This window comes from Panthera tigris, chromosome D4 (assembly GCF_018350195.1).
Source record: "Panthera tigris isolate Pti1 chromosome D4, P.tigris_Pti1_mat1.1, whole genome shotgun sequence".
In the NCBI taxonomy this organism is placed as follows: domain Eukaryota; kingdom Metazoa; phylum Chordata; class Mammalia; order Carnivora; family Felidae; genus Panthera; species Panthera tigris.
Window position 1 is genome coordinate 80,306,270 of NC_056672.1, and position 14,828 is coordinate 80,321,097.

Consider the following 14,828-nt stretch of genomic DNA (forward strand, 5'->3'; position numbering starts at 1 on the left):
GGATGGTGACCAGAGCCCTGGCGAGTGGAAGAGACTGTCCCCAGGGCACACGCCACAGCCCCAGAACCCTGGTCTTATTATCTGGTGACCAGTACAGATGCTGTGCTGTTTATCGAGTTTGTATTAAAACATTCATGTATCCAACATAAATGTTTAAAATTTAGTGCTATCTTGGTGACTCTCTTTCGGCGTTTCTTTGTGTTTATATACCCTTGGAACGTCCAGAAAACAAATGAATCTGGGCTGTCTTGCTCTCTGAGAGGCCCCGCCAGTCAGAAACATAAAGAATCCCTTTCCCCGAGGACGATGGTCCGACTTTGGCTACACCCTCCCCGCCCGCCAGTGACTCTGAGACAGCGACAGGGGCAGAGGGGGCCGAGAACCCACTCACCTGAGGCACAGGATCCCTGGGGAAGGCTGGGTGGGGTCCCTGGGAGCCCACACTTGGGGTGTCCATACTTTGCTGGCGCACGAAGCTGGGCTTCTGCCCATCAGGGTCAGCACTGCCGTAGGAAGTGAGGGCTCCCCCCTCAGTTCTGACTTAGCTCCCTGGAGAATCTCTGCTTTTCTTTTAAAATGTTTCTGGATTTTACCTTTAGTTATGAGAGTAACAAGTGCTTGTGTTAAAAGATACGGGGTGTTTTTTTTTTATGACAAAGCTATGACGCTCACCCAAATAATATAAAATGAATGCATGTTGGGCATTTTTTAACTCATTAAATGATGAGGGGACCTGCCAGTGGTCACAACCCATTCAAAGGAGAATTCAAAGAGCCACATTTATATGGGAATCGCCAATGCTGAAAACATTTTACGAATAGCTGCAAAGGGAGTCTACCCACAGGGCAATAATCAAGTGCATCCCCCTGGACACGAGTTACTTGTATTTCTATGGGTAAGAATCACGTGCCTTTTAATCAGGGTTTTGTAAAGTAGCTCAAAGACAACAGAAAGCAGTTTGTGGGGCCCCGGTAATCCTCATTCCCCATTTTGAAGTCTTTCACAAATTTTGTGAAAAACAACAAACAGAGACATACGAAGTTAAAAGGGATTCCCTCATTCACAAACCTCTTCTCCATGGAAATCTTTTGTCACCTGCTGATCAAGGTCTCTGACCGACTTTCCTCCTGTGCATACAAACTAATATTTTTAAGACAAAAATGCAGTCACACTCCACACCAACGGACAGTTTGTTTTTTTCACTTGGCAGTTTATCATGGACACCATTTCATGATGTAATTCTTTTTCTAAGCTGTCTCTCCCTCCCTTCCCTCCTTCCTCCCTCCCTTCCTTCTTCCTTCCCTCTTCTTCCTCTTCTTTCTCCTCCTCCCCCTCCTCTTCCTCCTCCCCTTCCTCCTCCTCCTCGTCCTCCTCCTCCTTTTTATTTTTGCTTTCTAATAATTCTACTTGCCCATAGCCTAACATTTCAAGTCCTGGGATCTGAAGTTTTAAAAACAACAACAACAACAACAACCAGCCTTCTGATTTGGAAAGAATTCAAACTTACAGCGAATTCGCTAAAATCAACAGCACAAAGAACAACACCGAGATTCTCCTATGAACACTGTTACCCCATTTGCCTTATCATTTGGTCTCTGTCTCCTCCCCACACCCGTACGATTTTTTTTTTCTGAACTCTTTGAAGATAAGTGACATACGTCATGGTCCTTTACCCCTAAGTACTTCAGCGCCCATTTACTAAGATGAGAGATATTCTCTTGCATAATCACAGGATAGCTATCAACCTCAGTCAGTTTCACATGGGTCCGTGTTGTAATCTAACGTCACATCCCGATCTTCTCGGCTGAACCAATAATGATCGTTTAGAGTATTTTCCCCTCCAGCACAGGATCCAGTTTAGGGGCAGAGACTGCATTTAGGTGTCAGGTTGCTTTAGCCTCTACTAATCTAGACTTCTTCTATGGCTTTTTTCTGTCTTTTGGCGTTGAATTTTGGAAAACTACCGCCAACTATTGCCCCCCCCCCTTTCTTCAATAGAAATATAATGTTGCAATTTGCCTGCTGCTTCCTCGTGACTGGGTTGTGGCAATTCATTCTTGGCCCAAACACTGCAGGGGGCATGCTTGTATCCTTTGCAGAGTGACAGGCACATGATCCTCATCTGTCCCTTGTCTGTCCCTCGCTGGTGATGTTAAGTTTGATCACCTGATCGAGATGTGGTCCAATTTCTCCATCGTATAATTACTGTTTTTTTTTTCTTGTCTTGGTTGCAACTAACAAGTGGCCTATGGGGAGATGTTTTGAGACCATGCAACTTTCCTGCTATTCATCAAAATACCCCCCTCGATTTAGCAACCATTAACGACTCTTAATTGATCCAGCCTTTACTAGGATGGTTGCAAAAGACACATCTGCAATTCTAGCACCAGCTGCCTCTTAGGACTTTGCTACCAACAAAGGAGCTCCCTTCTCCACGTGTATCTGTTTATTTACCATAGGCATGGACACATAAAGTCCTATTTTTAAGGGTTTGTAATTCGTTATTTGATGATTGTGGTGTTCAAATGGTTCCAGATTTGGCCACAGGGAGCCCCTTCATGCTGGTGCCCACGTCCTGGTGACATGCTCAGCGCTGTTTCTGAATATTTCTTTATTTCTAACATCGTAAGAGGTGCATGCCTACCTCGTACTTACACTACCCCTTCCAGATTCGTCATTTCCCTGAGCAGCTCTGGGGACTGGAATTACAGACCAAGATCTGAGAGCTACTAGAACGCTCTTTCTTTTTCACCTTTTCAGCAGGCAAAGCCAGGAAACAAATAATGTGATTGTGTGTGTGTGTGTGTGTGTGTGTGTGTGTATAAATCCGTGTGCACAGGTACGCATATACATACCATACAAATATACGTCCATACATATATACAGGTGCACACAGACATATTCCCCTTTCAGATATCATGATTTTGTATGTATGCCTCCAATTCCATAGAGTCTGAAGTTTTGCAGGTGCCCCGGTGGTTCCTACATTAGGCAGGCAGGAAGAGCCGGTGTAGACTAAGCAGAAGAGAAAGACCACCCGCAGGAGGCAGGTGGGGCTGCCGGCCCCCAGGGCGAGAACAGCACAAGCAGGGACTGAGCGGAGGGAGTGGCTGGGCCTGCCAACCTGGACAAAATCTCCGAGAGGTTCCTTTTCCCACAGTCCTCTCTCCCGACGCCCCCCACAGCACACCCAACCTTAGCGTGTCAGGTTTGTGCAAACCTCTCAGTGGTCCTGAAGGAATGGTCAGGTAATTCAAACAATGCTCCATCAACACACGGGGGCGTGTGCTGCTACGGGACAGGTGCAGCCTGAAAACAAAACCTTGGGGGTAGAGAGAACCATCGCCAAGAGCAAAACCCACAACGCATGTGCTTGGGGGTCAAAGTCACGATCCGTCTCAGAGTCTCGGCTTGGAGAATTATCCAAGGATATTGCAGAAGACGAATCACGGGAAACTTGAAGAATTAAACAATCCTCCCAGCAGAAAAGCAGGCAAAGAAAGACTACAAATGACAATGAATGAGAATATGCTCATCCATGCTAATGATTCAAGAAGAGGAAATGTGGGTATGACACAAAATTACCTATTTTTTTTTCCAGAAGTGTTTAGGTAATTGAAACGAAAAAGGAATCAACCTAAGCAGAGAAAAAGATATAAGATATATTAAAGAAAATATAGGTTGTGACATTTCCTCTGCCATGCATGTGTCAGGTCGAATTGTCCATGTGGATTTGTTTTCTCCATTATTAGGCTCTGGAGTCCAAACTTATTCAACTTTGTATAATTAGCACCTAACATAATGCTCGGTACATCATAGGTTCAAAGAAGGAAAAGCCATATTTCTTGACCACAGAGCAGCAAAAGTAGGAATTAATAGCAAAGGTTTATGGGGATGTAAGGTACAACGTGAGGGAATGCAGTCAATAATTTGTAATAACTTTGTATGGTGACAGATGGTGACTAGACTTATCCAGGGGATCATTTCATATTCTATAAAAATATCAAGTCACTATGACGTACACCCGAGACTAATAGGATATTGTATGTCAATTATCCTTCAATAAGAACCGAAGTTTATCTGCTGCTTGGAAATCAAAAATTCACGTAGAGGACGCCTGGGTGGCTCAGTCGGTTAAGCGTCCGACTACCGCTCAGGTCGTGATCTCACAGTTTGTGAGTTCAAGCCCCGCGTCGGGCTCTGTGCTGACAGCTCAGAGTCTAGAGCCTGCTTTGGATTCTGCCTCCTTCCCTCTCTGCCCCTCCCCACTTGTGCTCTCTCTGTCTCTCAAAGATAAATGAAAAAAAAATTCATGTAGAAGTGTATATGTGACTGTGTGTGTGTGTGTGTGTGTGTGTATCTTACACACGGGGATGGGAGCCGGTATCTGTGGGTGTGTCTGTGTGTGGTTCTGCCCAGCTGTGGCTTGCATACCAGTGTGGGTATGTGCCCCATTTTACTTTGTGCAGAGCTGTGGTCAGTGTGTGTGGCACATGCTCAAGGCAGAAGCCCAGGCCTGTCGGCCCCCAGGAGGTGTGGCAGAGGGAGAGACACTGTGCTGTGGCCGGGTCATGAGCTCCGGAGGCTGAGCCCCTGACCAGCCTGGCCCTACGTCCTGCCGTAGTAGTGGGGCAGGGGCCAGGGAAGCCAGGGACGAGGCAGGCGACCAGAGGGCAGGACAGCAGGACAGCTCAGTGCCTTGAGATCATCTCTCTGTGAGTAGCACCCAAGGTCAGCTCCGTTCAGCCCCCAGCACATAGCACCTGCCTCTACGTGCTTCCTTCCACGTCATACCCTCTTGTTTTTTTTTTTTTTTAATTATTTATTTACTCTTGAGAGAGAGAGAAAGAGAATGCAGAAGTGGGGGATGGGCACACAGAGAGAGAATCCCAAGCAGGGCTCTGTGCTGTCAGTGCAGAGCCTGACTCAGGACTCCAGTCCACGAACTGGGAGATCACGACCTGAGCCACAATCAAGAGACGCTTGGGGCGCCTGGATGGCTCAGTCTGTTGAGCGTCTGACTTTGGCTCAGGTCATGATCTCACGGTTCGTGAGTTCAAGCCCCACCTCAGGCTCGCTACTGTCAGCCCATCGATCCTCTGTCCCCCTCTCTCTACCCCTCCCCTGCTTGCACTCTCCCCAAAATAAATAGTAAAAAAATAAAAGACAGACGCTTAACCAACCGAGCCACCCGGGTGCCCCATACTCTGAGGAGTGAGTCCACGATTCTCCCACTCCTGCCTCCCTGGTGGAGGTTTGGAAAACCGGTCCTGGCAAGAGGAGGGGGGCAGCGTGTTCCTCATGGGAAATCAGCCCCACAAGTGCGTTCTAATAAACGAGCGCAGATTTCAGAGCGGCGTGGGGGCTCGCGGGCTCCGCGGGCCGTGGAATTCAATATGACATGCTTCAGCCTGCCCGCTAATGGGCTGCGGCCGGACGCCACGTGATCCAACCTTCCCGGGGACGTTAAACGATGCTGAAAAGTGGCCCAGATTTATTTACTGGGACAGTGCGTGTTCCTGCCCGTGGGTGTGTGGAGAAATGACAAGTCCTCGTGAGCAGGTGGGAGGAGCTGGGGTTTCCTCGCTGCCCCAGGGCCGGGGGAGGCAGCCCGTCTCCTCCTCCTTCCCGGCCCTGCCGTGGGGCCTGCCCGGGCCTGGGATGGTCACCGGCCCCTCCAGGTGACACACGACCCCGTGACTTTAAAGGAATTTTTTTTTTAGTGTTTATTATTTTTGAGAGACAGAGAGCAAGCAGGGGAGGGGCAGAGGGAGAGGGAGACAGAGACTCTGAAGCAGGCTCCAGGCTCTGAGCTGTCAGCACAGGGCCCGACGCGGGGCTCGAGCTCACAGACCGCGGGGCTCGAGCTCACAGACCGCGAGATTATGACCTGAGCTGAAGTCGGACGCTTAACCCACTGAGCCACCCAGGTGCCCCTAGGACCCCACGACTTAGAGTGTCAGTGTCCCCGTGTGTCAAATCCTTCGTTGCTTCAGCATTTCCTCTCCCACCTGTCGGTTCACTCATCCCCCGAACATTCTACCTGCTGTGCTCTCAGTGCTGACATCCAGTCCCTGCCTGCTCGGAGGGGGGTGAGACCACGATCAAGCCACCGTCATGAGAACAGCCATCGGTTTTGCTTCCTACAAGCTTCTTGAGTCTGTGCCCTGTGTCTCCAGAGCCACTGACGGCCTACAGCCGCCACCCTGCTGCCCCTGCGGGCCCGGCCTTCTCCTGCCTGCCAGCCTCTCCCTGCCCCCGCCCTCCTCACCGCTGCTTCCCCACTGCACCACCACCCTCCCCACCCGCAGCCCTGTGCACTTAGTTCCCTCCTGTCCGGCCCTCAGCTGCAGCAGGGCTGGTTTTGCTCACGTGGCCGCTGCCTCACCGGGGCCTGGCACGTGTCAGCACCCAGACAAGTGCTCAGCGGTCATCAAGTAGGGGCAGGAAGGAAAAGGGGCAGAGAGGCCTGGGCCCTGTGGGCTGAGCGGGCCTTAGCCAGGCCAGAGGGGCCCTGCTGGGGCTGCCAGAGGATGGACCCCACAAGATGCAGGGCACAGGGAGGCGAGAGGGGCTACAGGGGCCAGGCAGGGACCATGGCCTTACTCTGCAGGGCAAGGGAAGCCACGGGAGAAAGTGTGGCTGGGAGGGCCCTCATCTGATTATATATATGTATATATATTTTCAATGTTTATTTTTGAGAGAGAGTGTCAGCGGGGGAGGGGCAGAGGGAGAGGGAGTCCGAGGATCCGAAGCAGGCTCTGTGATGACAGCAGAGAGCTGGATACGGGGTCAAACCCACGAACTGTGAGATCACAACCTGAATCGAAGAAGGGCGCTCAACCGACTGAGCCACCCCTCCGACTTCTGTTTTTGAAAGTCCCCAGGATGCAGGGGTGCTGGCAGGCTGAGGAGGGGGCAGAACAGCAGGAGGCCCAGCAGGTGCCCAGGGGGTGATGGAGGCAGAGCTGGGGGCACATTCCCCACCCAAGGAGACTGGCAGGAAGGCTGGTATGGACAAGGGTGGGGAGCGGGGGGTGGGGGTTTGGGGAACCTACGTCCCACCAGCCCTTACAGACCAGGAAGGGTCCCTGGGGCCCTGCCCCCTCCCCTGAGTGTTCCTACGATGCCCCTTTGGGGGAATTAGGGGAGGGAGGAGAACCTTCTTCCTGAATGGGCCTTAATTTATTATTTGAAAAGAGCACTGGATCCACTAAATGAAAAGGCCTTCATTGCAGACTCGCAGGGCAGACTATATAATTACCTGGGAAGGACCATTCTGCTGCATGTTTTTAAATTTGCATTTTGTGCTTAATGGATATCTATGCAAAAGAACAGCCTATTGGGTAAATACACAACTTTACATCAGTCTGAAAGGCTGAGGTTCTGGGTCTTTCTTCCTCTTGCTTCATGCCCACCGAGTTGGGCAGTCAGAAGGCTACCTTCATTCATTCAGTCCTTCATTCATTCCGCACGCATTTCCTCCTCGGTGCTAGGCCCTGGCTGGGCGTGCCATTCAGACAGGAATGAGCACAGCCCTGCCCTAGGGAGAGGTTTGCCTCGACGTGGGTTAAAGGGGTAACAGGAGGACTGTGGGGCCCCAGGGGAAGGTGAGCCCACCTGCGAGAGCGGGGTCAGCTTTGCAGAGGTGGTGACCATCAACATTTGGAGGAGGAATCTCCCCAGGCCCACAGGGGAGGAAGGGCACTAGGGGCACAGGGGAGGAAGGGCGTTAGAAGGCAGAACGTGGATGGAGCTGGGGAAGGCACGGAAGTGCACGGGGCGTTTGGGGAATGGCAAAACTCTGGTGAGTCCTGAGGTAAGGTGTATGGGACAGAGGCAGCCGCTTGTGGGAGGCCCCGTGGGTCGCCTCTAGGGGGCGCGCTGGGTTCTCCTCTGTGCGTCCTCGCCCCCACGCTGTGCACAACGTTCATGGTGTACGAGGTTGGCCTTGTGGGTCAGGGCTGGGGAAAGCTGGGCCCCGAACTGAAAACCCCCAAAACCAAGTGAGGTGTGTGAGCTGGACGCGGTGGTGGGAAGCTGTCTTCTATCTTGGTAGGAGGGTGACATGATCAGATTGGCATTTCAGAAAGGCCACTCTGGCAGCCTGTGGAGAATGTGTTGGAGGCAGAGAGTCAGTTGGCTGCCGAAAAATGGCCTATAGAGAACACATATTTTGCAAAAATATGACAAAAGGCTGATTCTTTCCATTTGCAATGACATGCTACCAATCAACAAAGAAAAGACCCGTGGAAAAACGGGCAAAGAACATGAGCAACCAGTTCATAGATGAGGAAATACCAATGGCCTTTAAACACGTCAAGAAGAGTCCCAACCTCATTCGTAACGAGAGAAACAGAAGTTAAGTCTATAATCAGACAATGCCATGTTTCTCGCTCATCCATTGGCAAAGGTTAGCGTTTTGATAATGTGCTCTGTTGGGGAGGATGAGGGGATCTGGTCCTCTCACACATTGTTGGTGGGACCGAAAATTGGCCCAGCCTCTTGGGAGGACACTTTGGCAATTTATCGATTGCAATTTGAAATGCATGTCTCCTTTGACCTGGTAGTTCGCTCTCTCGGGTCTAGTCAGACGAGTACATGAAGGTACACATACAGGAACAGTCCCTTTAGGTGGTAATGGAGAACGGGAAACAGTGTGAATCGACTGGGGACCAGTTAAGCAAACTAAAGTATTATAAGTAATTATAATGCATCGTATAAAGGAATGCCACGACATCATTAAGTAACTGAGGCCAGCCTATCTGTACGTCTCATGCAACAGTGTCCAAGAAATATGTCAAGTGATAAAAGCAGAGTGTAAAAGAGAGGAAAAGGGGTATACACACAGATATAAGAATTCTTGTATATGCACAGACTGTCTTTGAAAGAACATACAGGGGCGCCGGGGTGGTCCAGTCAGTGGTGCGTCCCATTCTTGATTTTGGCTCAGGTCGTGATCTCACGATTCATGAGATTGAGCCCCGAGTCGGACTTCATGCTGATAGCATCGAGCCTGCTTGGGATTCTCCCTCTCTGCCCCTCCTCCACTCATTTGCTTCCTCTCTCTCTCAAAATAAATAACCATTACAAAATTGTTTTTTAAAAGAAAGAAAGAAAGAAAGAAAGAAAGAAAGAAAGAACATATAAAACCCAGAAATACTAGTTGTCTCTGGAGACAGACCTCCCCAGAGTTGAGGGACAGGGACAGGGGTGGAGGGAAATTACTTATGACTGTACATCTTTGTGCTGTTTTTTTTGTTTTAAGCATATATATCCATTAATGCCATATGTGCATTGTGTGTATGTGTGTGTGTGTGTGTGTGTATAATAGCATATTTTTTAAAAAACTGATAACAATAACATGAAGCCCAGGTGGTTGAGTGTCTTTCTCATGCAGTGGGGTTTTCATTTTACCTAGTGTCCTTGGGGAATGAATTTCCATGAAAGTAAAATTTCCAGACATATTACAGGAATCAAATTCTTTAAAAACCTTTTTTTTTTTTTTTTTTTAAGGAAGCCTACGTAAAATGTATAATATTCTTCCATATTTTTTCAGGTAAAGAATGTGGAAGGTTTCAGGTAAAGAAGGTGGACATTTCCTGGCTGGCCCTGAGGCAAAGGGCTCTCTGCCCCTGCACTAAAGTCCCCTCTCTGCTGAGGCTCTCATCCCTTCTGCTTCCATCAAGTGTCACCTCACATGCAGCACGTGAGCGCGCTGAGACAAGAGTGTCATTTCCAGCCTCTTTCCAGGCTGTGGAGCCGGGAGCCCGGGCTTGGGGGCAGACGTTCTGGGTGTTGTGATGTGCTGCTCACACACTGATGGCCCTGGATGGGCGGGGCCCTGGGACATTCCGACCTGCAGGGATGTGGGCACCTGCCTCCCTCTCCCTACTGTCTCACCTCAGAGCCTCTAAGGTGGCCTCGTGGGCCCGGAAAAGGTGTGAAGCTTCTCCGAGCCTCAGTTTCCTTGGCTGTAATAGAGAAGTGATGTCACAGGCCTCCCCCGCATGGCTTCAGTGATGACAGTGCCTGGGGCGGTGCCTGGGGCGGTGCCTGGGACCTGCCTGGGATGCAACCACACATGGTCCCCATTTTTGCCCCCAGCCTCCCGTCCCGCTGCCTGGCATATTCCAGCCAGACTCAGAGGCTTTGGTTATGGGAGTGTGGTCCCTCTAGGTTCCCCTCTGCTGTCACTCGGCTGCCGAGCTGAGCAATTCCCGATCTGGGTTGGGGCAGCCTCCAGGAAGCATGACCGTCGAGGCCTTACCTCAAGGATTTTACTACATGCCAGAGCTTTTTAGAGAAACGTTTGCTGATATGGTGCTATTCAAGGCCTCCCCCAGCGCCTCCCACTCCCACATCCTCTCGGACACCTTCCCTGGCAGGACTCACCGCCGTGGGAAGGGGAGAGCCCAGCGAGGCGGCGGCACAGAGAAGAACCACCTGGAACGCCGGCCCCACGAGGCCGAGATCCCACACTGGCTTCGGCATTTACAAACCGTGCCACCTCGGGCAAGTCATTTCATCTCGGTTTGGAACCTCGGTCTCTCCGACCGTAAAATGGGGTGATGAGAAGAGACTCCATTTCCTGGACTTGCGTCTGAGATTAGCAAACTGATACGCACGGCGTGCCCAGCGCCGTCTGGCCCTTGCATGCGCTCGGTGGCAGTTGAGTTGAGCACCTAGTTTATGTTGGCCCGGCCCCACCGCCCTGGGCTAATTGAACCCAACCCTGATGCCATTCGATTCACCCACGGAGGCTGCTTTGTACGGGCCTGCCCTCCTCAGCGGGCCTGGTCGCAGGGGCGGCTGGAGCTGGCTTGGCCGGACCACCTGCCTGCAGGCCAGAGGGCCCCAGGGGCTGGGGCGGACTGTGCTCCTCCTGCCTCCACCGCCTGAGGTCTCCACTGCCTGAGGTCCTCAACCGTTCCTGGAGCCAGGCCAAGCCTCGAGAGCCTGAAGAGCCCAGGCTGGAAGCAGCCCGGATCCTGCGTGGAGGAAAGTCCTCCTGGGGAACCATCTGACTGGTCAGCTTTGCGCGTGTAGAAAATTCTCCATTGGGTTACACCACTGTGACTCGGGGGATTTGTTGTCACCTCGGCATTGCCTCGCCTATCCTGACTAAAATAAGGGTACGATACGGAGCAGAAGACGGTATTTATGAGACTCGGAAAGCGAAAACATGAGGCTTCTAATAAGTGGCTGCTTGCAGCTGCCCCTTTTGGGCCACACCTACAGACTTCTGACCTGCCGGAGTCGGGGCTGTATTGTACCCCAGCACCGTCAGCGGTAGAGCCGGTGACCACGGATGCTGCAGCAGCTGGCCCCAGAAATAGCGCAAAGCAGATTTAAAGTACCGGCAAGGAGCTGCAAGGTGGAGTGTTTCCGAGAGGATCTCCAATGTCTCATGATTAGAACCAAGCAGGAAATGAGGCCAGCTCCAGCCTTCAACCTTCCTCCCCAGCCCCCCCGCCCCCCCAAACCATTCTGTGGCGGGTGGGAGAAGCTGGTCTAATCTGGGCAGGCCCAGCACCTTCTTAGGCCCTGGTGTGAACCAGTCCAGAGACGACACACGTCTTCCAGGGGTCCAAGTGGCTGAGGTGGTGGTAGGGTCACAGCTGGCCAGGTGGCCCGGGGAGGATGCTGCTGTGGTTGTAACTTTGAACGAGGGTTTTCTCCAAGGTCCCCAGCTTTGTCACCGGTTTAAAAAAAAAAAATTGGAAGTGATGATGATGGCATTTGAAGCTTTTTCCTTACCTGCAGCGTCAATATGGAAAACAGCTCACGGCTGAGATGCACTGTGGGAACTAGGTATTACACTCCTGACCTAAAGGCCCCCTGGGCTGGCGCTGGCTTCTCCTCTTCAGAGTCCCTCCCCGAGGAGGACGGGGTGCTAGCTCACATCCCGAACTTGCTGAGCATTTGGGGCAAGGCCCTTGCCCTCTCTGGGCTTCCCTTGCTTTATTGGTACCACTGATACATGGAATGTAGCAGCCAAGGATACAATATTAGAACCAAGTCCATTGTGTATCGGAGATTTGGGTTAGAGTCAGAGGTGGGGACTGAGCCCTGAGGGGCGCCACCAAATGCCCAAGGGCTCCGGGGGGAGAGGCAGAGGTATGGAAAGGGCCCTGCAGCCTCGATGTCCCCACTCGCTCCTCCGAAGACACGTCTGGCCGCGGCTGCAGAGAGCCAAGGCAGATGTAGCGTTTCGGGCTGCTGGGTGCCCTCCCGACAGCTCTGCCACGTGGCTGAGCCGTGACCTGTAGACCCAGGAGTCCAGGACCAGCGGCCGGACTACAGTGAGAACGCAAGGAATGCATAACCCCTGAGTGTTTCCTAAAATGGTGCACCCGGGGTCCAAAGAACAAGGGAGCTCCCTGGACCCAGAGCCTGCCTGCCTGGCCCGCTCACTGTGGAGGGGGCTCAGTGACATGAGTGCCTCCCTGGGGCCACCGAGCGGTGGGGTTTTCACGGGGCGGGGATCCCCATGTAACTTCAGGCGATCTGCTTTTCACTTTCCCCGGGCGGTGTGGAGTCTGGGAGATGTTCAGAGCAGACATAGGCTGCTCCCTTCAAGTCCAGAGGAGCGGTGGGTCCAGGAGGCGCCCTGTTCCCAGGGAAGGAGCCACCACGCGAGCCGGCAGCACCAGGAATCACCTTTTCGGTGCAGCTTGAATGGCTCAGTTCTCTGGGGAGGCGCCCTGCCTCCCACTTCCCCGTGAGGGGGGAGCTTGTCACGCACACCTGCTCAGCTCGGCCCTGCAGGCAGTGACTTCTGCACACACGGGGCTGGATGGGCCACCCTCCCTCCCGGGGCAGCTGTCCCTGCCACAGAGTCTCTGACAGGTGGCCACACTGGTGGCACATCACTCCTTCCCTAAGGGAGACTCTCCGCAGCAGATCAAAGGTTGGGGGATATTCCAGACTCCTCCCTCCTTCTCCCCTAGGATCTCACAGTTTACTGGAGGCAATGTTGAGCTTCCCAGGCAAACAGGCACCATCAGGGGAGAAAAAAATGTAAAAGGAGCTCTCTTCTTGCCAACTGCCCCCAAATGAGCGAGTTTTGTCCACCCCGGTGGATGTGCCGTGAAGAAGTATCACACAGAAGAAACTGTCAATACTTCGCAGCCGTTTTTACAATGAGCCTGTGTTTAGCAACACTCAGCTTTGTTTTATTATTGCATTTTACGAAGTTACCAAGACAACTGAGGCCAAGTCACAGAACCTTGACTTTATGTGCCATGAAAATTTAATAAAGAATGTTTAAAGGCTTTTAAGAGGCAGGAGTTTCAGCCTCGCAACAGAGCCCTGCTCAGAGGGAGGAGGGCTCCAGCGCGGGGCCTCTCGCCGGGCCTCTCAGGGCCTCCCTGTCGGGGACATCCAGGTGGGCCCAGGTTCCCTGGCATCCGTCTTGTTCTAGACATTTATTAAGGTAGTTCCCAGGCGCCAAGCCCAAGACGGGTTTCTTACATTCATTACGACACAGTTGCCACCGTGGGGGCCAGAAAGAGGGCAGAGGGGTGAAGTCGCAGGTGCACGGTCACACAGCGAGAGAGCAGCAGGTCCAGCAAAAGCAGGCCCTCGTGTCCCTGTTGTGAGGCAGGTGGTTCTGCAGGGAAAATATCCCTCCTGACTTCCTGCATCAGCAGCCCTGGCCTTGCTCCCGCAGCCTGGGAAGGCCCCAGGGGAGCCACAGTCAGGAGCAGACAGCGTCCCCGTGGCCCGGGACCGCGGTCCTGGTCAGAATCCTAGCAAGCACCTTCACATTGGAGGAAATGTTTCCCAGGAGTCCCTTAGTGAGTGCGTTATGTTACCCCAGGGCCTGCGCACAGCCCTTTTCCCTCTGCTCGCTAAATAAGACTTAGAAGGAAATTGCCAGAAATGAGAAAATCGTCAGTAATTTTGCCATTTTATACAAGCTCCGTGGTGCTGTGTGTGTGTGTGCGTGTGCGCGTGTGTGTACCTGTAAGCGTTGTGCTGCATGGTTTTCCTAGTTAAACACCAAGACTTCTGGTTACTAGAGACGGAGGTAACGGGGTAGGCTGAGGGTTCTGCAGAGCTCCTTTGTGCCCAGGAACAGAAAAAAAAAAAAAACCTGTGGATTTATTTCACGAGGGAGAAACTCACATGCCATGTGGGAAAATCCTTCTCACATTCATCAAAGCAAATAGGAGGCTGGCAAAAGTTATCAACTGAGGCGAGGTGGATTTTAGGTTAATTGACCTCAGCGGGGGGAGAGGAGGACGGCCCCCTCGGCCACCAGGAACACCAGCTCCCGGCGAGAGAGTTCATCAGTTCTGAGCTTCGAGGGAAGGTGCTCAAACGCCGGCCCTCTCAAGCCCCAATTTTCAATTATAGGGCCAAGGAGTTTAGGACATTAATCAAGAAGTGAAAAAAAGAAGGAAGCTTTTTTGGCGTAATACTCTGCCAATCACAAGGCAGATTCTAGGTGTCGGAGGCACGGCACAGGCCATTTTTCAGCCTGCAGAGTGTCTTAAGTGTAAGGATGAAGGGCAGGGGGCGGGGGGCGGGGGGCGAGGAGCTGTTTTGGCTTCATTTGTCTTGATGGATGACAACATTCAAGAAGGAAAGTTTTTCCTTCGTCCCTTCACACTTCGTAGGAAGCCGGAGCGGGCCGAAGAGAGCATGGCATTTGAGCAGCCCGCTGGTTTGCAAAACACTTTTGTGTATGTTTGTGCTTGCTGTGTCTTGTCTTAGTTCCCAGGGACCAAGTGAGGGAGTGCCTGTCACCCCCTCGTGTGGCCGAGGGACCTGGAGCCCGGGAGTGTGGTGGCTCCCAGAGCCCTCCTGGGGGGCTCGAC